Below are 6,940 nucleotides of genomic sequence, written 5' to 3'. Positions count from 1 at the left end.
TTTCTCTTCATCTGTCTTTTGCTGAGGCTTGCCAATATCCATGTGAGTAAGCTTGAAAGCTAATCCTTCCCCTGGAATTTGCCTCTCTTTTTATAGTTTCTTTCCAAATAAATTGTGATTTCTGTAAATCATGTTATATTTATCTCTCCATCTTTCACACTGTCTAATGTTTTATCTGGCACATATTAAGCATTAAATCATGACATTTTAAATCAATGATGCATTTTGTATGCTTCAATCAGGATATCTTTATTGAAGAAATCACTATTTGATGCTGTGTTTCTTATAAATTTCAATCAAAGCATTTATAAGCTGCCTTTTACAAATCAACATCTTTCAGGGACAAAATAAAACAAAATGATATACAAATATATGGATTACTTTTTTTTTTAAGTATGCCATTTGAAGAATTTACATAAGACCAAAAAAAAATTCAAACCACCACCCTAAACAATTGTTAAATCTGCATAAAAACATAGTTTTTGGCCGGGCGCGGTGGCTCACGCCTGTAATCCCAGCACTTTGGGAGGCCGAGGCAGGCGGATCACGAGGTCAGGAGATCGAGGCCATCCTGGCTAACACAGTGAAACCCCATCTCTACAAAAAATTAGCCGGGCGAGGTGGCGGGCGCCTGTAGTCCCAGCTACTCGGGAGGCTGAGGCAGGAGAATGGCGTGAACCCCGGGGGGCGGAGCCTGCAGTGAGCAGAGATCGGGCCACTGCACTCCAGCCTGGGCAACAGCGAGACTCTGTCTCAAAAAAAAAAACCATAGTTTTTGCATTACTATCATTAATAAACAAGATGAAATACTTTATAATCCCCCAGGAACCATGTTCCATGATTAAAAATCTGATGTAAAGGTTACCATAAAAGACTTTATTTAATTTAACAAAAATGATCTCCAACTTACTATCTTTTGTGTTTGTTTTCAATTTTAGCAATTAATGTAAGACAGGGAAATCTTTATGCTAATGTTATAGCTCCTTGGTTCCACACTAACACCGTTATCTGAATAATGCATTCCCAGTTGAAAAATATATCATTTTTACTGGATATGAATGAAACTTTGAAGTGCAATTTAAGTTGAAAGAATTTAAGATTGTAGAGAATTCCCATAAACCATCAAAAAGTGCTATGGTTGCAATATTACCTAGCACTCAAGTGTAATAGCTTTACAGAAAGCTCATGTGAGATTCTAAATTTTGTTTCTTTGTAAAAAAAAAAAAAAATTGATGGGATTTATTTCTTGGTGCATTTTTACACTGTGCAGTGACTACTTTGTCCTCTAAATATAGAAAACAATCTGTTTTATATTTCTACCTATAGATTAGAACCTCGATGGTCACTTTAAAGAAAGCTGACATTTGCTCTCCAATGCTTTGTTTGCCACAGAATTATTTTCTGGTTAAGAATTACAAAACTGAAAATGGCTTAAAATATCAACAATATATTAAACACAGATTTAAACATAGAATTAGACTTTCAGTCCACTGCATCCTAAAAACTCAAAATAGATGAAATGGTGGTGACACACTCTGAAGAAAGAAGCTAAACAATGTAACTGTCTTAAATTCTTAAAGAGCTTTCCAACAGAGTATCTGCCCTTCCTGGTCCTGTAATCAGGGATGCACTAACATACATATGGGAGTGGAAATTTTTTCCAAACTGTAAGAGGCTAGTCACCTTGGCCAACATGTCAAAACATCTGGAAAAGCATTGAGTTTCTACCATATTGCGTAAGCAAACAGTAAAATTTTGCAACTTTTTATAATCAAGTCACTATTAAGACAAGTAATAAGAGCAAAATGTATGCATTTCACAAAATGATACACAATTCTCTTATGTTCAATATTAATCTTATAAATACTTATTTCCTTTTATTGCTTTTGTCAAGAGGAAGCTCACATTAAAATTTATAGCATAATTCTAGTATAACTATATAAAAATACTTTTATAACCAGTGTATCTGGGGTATCTGGGGATACATCTCACTCTACCTTATTTTCTATTTAATCGGGAGTTTCTTCTACTTTATTTTAAATATGTATTTAAAATTTTAATTGTATTTTATGTATTTCTAAAAATAAATTGTTAGGTAGAGAAGAGAAAAACAGAGAAGGAAGAAAAGAGGGAAAAAGGTAAGGAAAAAAGGGAAAAAAATGACAGAAAAAAAGCAGGAAGGAAGATAAGGAGGAAAGGAAAGAAACGAAAATGTTAGTTAAGGTCCCAGTACTTGGAGTTGTACCTGAAGTTGGTCCCAACCCTATTCTATTGGTGTTTGAAAAGCAAAGCTTCCCAGCAACCTTCAAAATCTTTTTTGTTTCATGTTTTGAAGACTAGTTTTTTAATGTTTTTCTCTGGCTCCTTGCTCCAGCTCCTTTTGTTTGCTGCCCCACAGAACACTGGATACTTAGTTCAGATCCTTCATCAGTTTCCACTAGAAATCAATTTGCTTTCATCTTTTTAAAAAACTGTATTGAACATTTTGGAGGGAATCTAAGGTAGTAATCAAATCATGGAATTTGGGTAGACCACAGTCTCATTGGTCCAGGTTCACTTCCCCAACTTCCTCTCTCCTCTTTCATCTTCCCCTCTTTCTTGATGTCAAATAATTAAAGGCAATTAAAGATCCCTTCCCTTTTCTTAGGCAAAACAGTTATTTCCATTTCCAGGTATAGCACAGGCTTACCAGCTAACTCCATATACACATACAGAATTTTCGTCTTCCTAAGAGGAATTATTTGCCAGTTATAAATATATTAATTCACATATATAAGTACACAGTATACACTTACACATATATACTATATACTATATATTTTATTAATACACATGGAATATATGGAAGAAAGAAAGGGAAGGAGGAAAGGAGGGAAGGAAGGGAGAGGAGAGAAAGGGCAAGGGCAGAAAGGAAAGGAGGAAGCAAAAGAGAGATGTGTTAGAGAACAACACTGGGGATATAGATACAGCAGTACCAATGGAATAGAGAGGCAGAATTCTATAGTGGTTAAAATCATGGCTGTGTTCAAATATTTACTTCACCTGCATAATAGCTTTATGACTTGGAGCAAGTCATTGAACTTTGCTATGTTGCAGTTTCCTCATCTATGAAATTTCAATGCTAATAGTATCCAGCACATGGGCTATTAGAAATCTTGAGTGGCCAGGCACGGTGGTTCATGCCTGTAATCCCAGCACTTTGGGAGGCTGAGGAGGGCAGGTCACGAGGTCAGGAGTTCAAGACCAGCCAGACCAATATGGTGAAACCCCGTCTCTATGAAAAATACAATAATTAGCTGGGTGTGGTGACATGCATCTGTAGTCACAGCTGCTCGGGACACTGAGGCAGGAGAATCTCTTGAACCTGAGAGGCAGAGGTTGCAGTAAGCCAGGATGGCGCCACTGCACTCCAGCCGGGTCAACAGACAGAGACTCTGTCTCAAAAAAAAGAAATCTTAAGTGAGGTAATATATAAACATGCCTAGCACTTAAAAAGTCATAAATAATTGTTATCACAATTGTGATAATCATTGAAATCACATTAAGATCACTACAAGTAATGCCTAAAGTGAGACAGGGCTGCAAATACCAGCGAAACACTGATCCTAATAAACATTCTATGTTTTAGTTATATTGATTAGCTAGCAGTGCTAGAAAGTGCCTCTTCACCAGCACGCCCACAAACCACACAGCTACTAACACACAGGATTTTAACTAAATCTCAACCTAACTGACTCTCTTGGTATCTCCATTGTTCAAAAGCATCAATCCCTGGGGAGTCTGGACAAGAACACATTCATAGCAGAACTGTGACCAGAATTGAAGGAACAGAAAATTGTAGAAGGATATTCTCTTCTTTCAAAGTTTTAAACATCCCAATTTTCAAACCAATGTCTAGGTGTTGAGAAAACACACTTGAGAGCAAATTGATCCCTTCAAGACCTAACATTTTCAAAGACCTAAGATGAGAAAAAAACAGCTGAGGCACTGCAGATTACTTGTGGGCTCTCTTTATCCTTGAGGGAGACCATATATTCTGTTTTCCTGAGCTACTTATATTCCGGCAAAGGGCTGTTTGTTTTTAAGATCTCATAGTAGAACTAACCTAAACTTATTAGGCTGTAACAGAAAGGAAAGATGATATTTAATGTGATCCTGTTCCTTGGCGTACAGTGATATTAATGCTGACAACTGCTGACTTTGGATTTCCTCCATTTCTTGCAGTGGACATTGTCACTTTTATATGCATCCTTCTCCAGGTTTTTGTTTTTAACACTTTACTAATAAGAGTCAGAGGAGCTTTAAGATTGTGACCTGCTCAGTGGACTCCCATTCTTCCTCAAGCACTCTTAGTCATAAATGTAAAGGGTGGGTGCCAGGAGAGAAATATTTAATTAAAGCCTATGGCAATATCACCAAGAGGATGAAAAGTAATAATCTTTTGAATTTGCTTTTGTGCAGATAAAAAAGCAGCCTTTTCATTTCTCTTAGATGTTATTTTTAAGATAAAAGCACCAAATTCCCATATACTTCTATTATTGTCAGCTTTCTGGCATGTAATTCTTTTCTCAGAAAACAAGACAGGAAAAAATGTGCATAGAAGGTCCTTAGCTTAAATCTGTGGACATAGCACTGCACCCTCTCTCTTAAATATTGTTACATAAAACCAGGTATCGCCTCATTTATATTCCCTACACATCTCTCCCTTTTTGTCTGCCTTAGGTCTTTTAAATTTAGCTTCAAGAAAAGTGCTATATTATGGGATCAAGTTGCCTTATCTTTTCTCTGAAAGAATTGTGTGCAATAGTTATTTCCCTTATGTTGCAATTTAAAGCACACAGGAAGCTATGTTGAATACCATCAGTCTCTGATCTATCAAGATACACTTATCCACATTTTTATATAGCATATAATGAAGTAAAGATATACATTTGTTTGTTTTCTGCATAGCTCACCAGAATTTAGACTTCTACAACCAATGAAGTATTTACTTGTAATACCCTACAGGGTAAATATTTTTCATGTTCAGTAGGGGTGAATAATAAATAAAATTCCATATTAAAAACATGTACAATTCCTGACTTAATTCATTTTGTATATTGTTACCCAGAGGGTTAAAGAACAGGTACATACTTATGATGTTTTGTTCACAATAGGCATTTGATCATTTAAGATTTGAGGGATGAATGAATATCAGATTTCTAAAGATTCCTCATATACTCCAAGTAGCACATTAACTAGACTTCTTAAATTAAAGATGTAATTGAAAGTGTCATATTTTTTCTTTAAATTTGAACATTTAGATTGAATTTTTATGGCCTTTTTCTCAGAAAACCTTGATATTTTTGATAAATTTATTATGAGCTGCCATTAAATTACATGAGTCATCTCTCCCTGCCAAAAATTACTAGTCGTGTGAGTGGAAAAAAATCCAGATAATCAAACACAATACTTGCCATAATTTTTAAAAGACATATTCAGCCAATATGACATCCTCTTGATACAGATTTGTTGGTCTACTTTGGTTGTCAAATGTATACACTAAATGGAATTAGTTAATTTTCAAAAGACCTACTCAGGAATTTAATATATAAATATATATAATTTATATATACATAATTATATATAAATTATAAATTATATATTATAAATTATATATAATTGTTATATAAATTATAATTATATATTTATATAATAATTATTATATTTTATATAATTATATATAATTATATTTTATAATTATATATATAATTATATTTTATAATTATATATATAATTATATTTTATAATTTATAAAATATATTTTATATTTTATAATATATTTTATATATATATAATATATATTATATATATTATATTTTATTATAAATATATTTTATATATATAAATTATATTTATAAAATATAATTATATATATAATTATAAAATATAATTATATATATAATTATAAAATATAATTATATATATAATTATAAAATATAATTATATATATAATTATAAAATATAATTATATATATAATTATAAAATATAATTATATATATAATTATAAATATAATTATATATATAATTATAAAATATAATTATATTTATAATTATAAAATATAATTATATTTATAATTATAAAATATAATTATATTTAATATATATAATTATAAAATATAATTATATTTAATATATATAATTATATATATTATTTAATATATATATTTAATATATAATTATATTTTATATATAATATATATATAATATATATATATATTATATATATTTAATATTATATATATTATATATATTATAATTATAAATAAATTATATAAAATATATAAGATATATGTATATCTTAAACCATCTGAGGACTTTAAAGTATAAAAAATATTTCTCAGTGCTCTTTTGATATTCCTTGAAACTACAGTTGATAATATGAAAAAAAAAAGAAAAGACATGAATTAAACACATTAATTTGAAAGGCACATGCTAAATTAGAGTCACAAGGTAAAGCAGACCTGTTTTCAAGGCCGGCCACCTTTAGGAATGTCTTGGCACTCAGAGTATCAATGATTATATGAAACACATGAATCTTTCATGAATTGAATATTAAAATAAAAATATAAGCAAAGACTCTTAAAGTATCTAGTGCTCCTGCTATTTGTGAAAATAGTATAAGATAATGATTTCTAAAGTCCTTCTAAGAATAGCAATAGCATTTAAGCTTTTATGAGTTTCTCTCAAGAAAGTGTTTTTAAAAAAAGGAAAAATGAAAAATAGTTGAAAAAAATAGTTTTTTTTCATTTTTTAAGAAAATTAGCTTAGGTAATGTATAGATAGCATACCAACAATTAATAAGTCCTGCTAATAATTATATGTATAATTATCTAACAGGTTTTTTATGTATTTATTTTTCTTTTCTACCCGCTGTTAGCCCTGGAATAATTTCAGAAA

The sequence above is a fragment of the Gorilla gorilla genome, chromosome 16 (genome assembly GCF_029281585.2).
Source record: "Gorilla gorilla gorilla isolate KB3781 chromosome 16, NHGRI_mGorGor1-v2.1_pri, whole genome shotgun sequence".
Classification (NCBI taxonomy): Eukaryota; Metazoa; Chordata; class Mammalia; order Primates; family Hominidae; genus Gorilla; species Gorilla gorilla.
The sequence above is the reverse complement of the archived record's forward strand: the minus strand, read 5'-3'. Positions refer to the sequence as shown.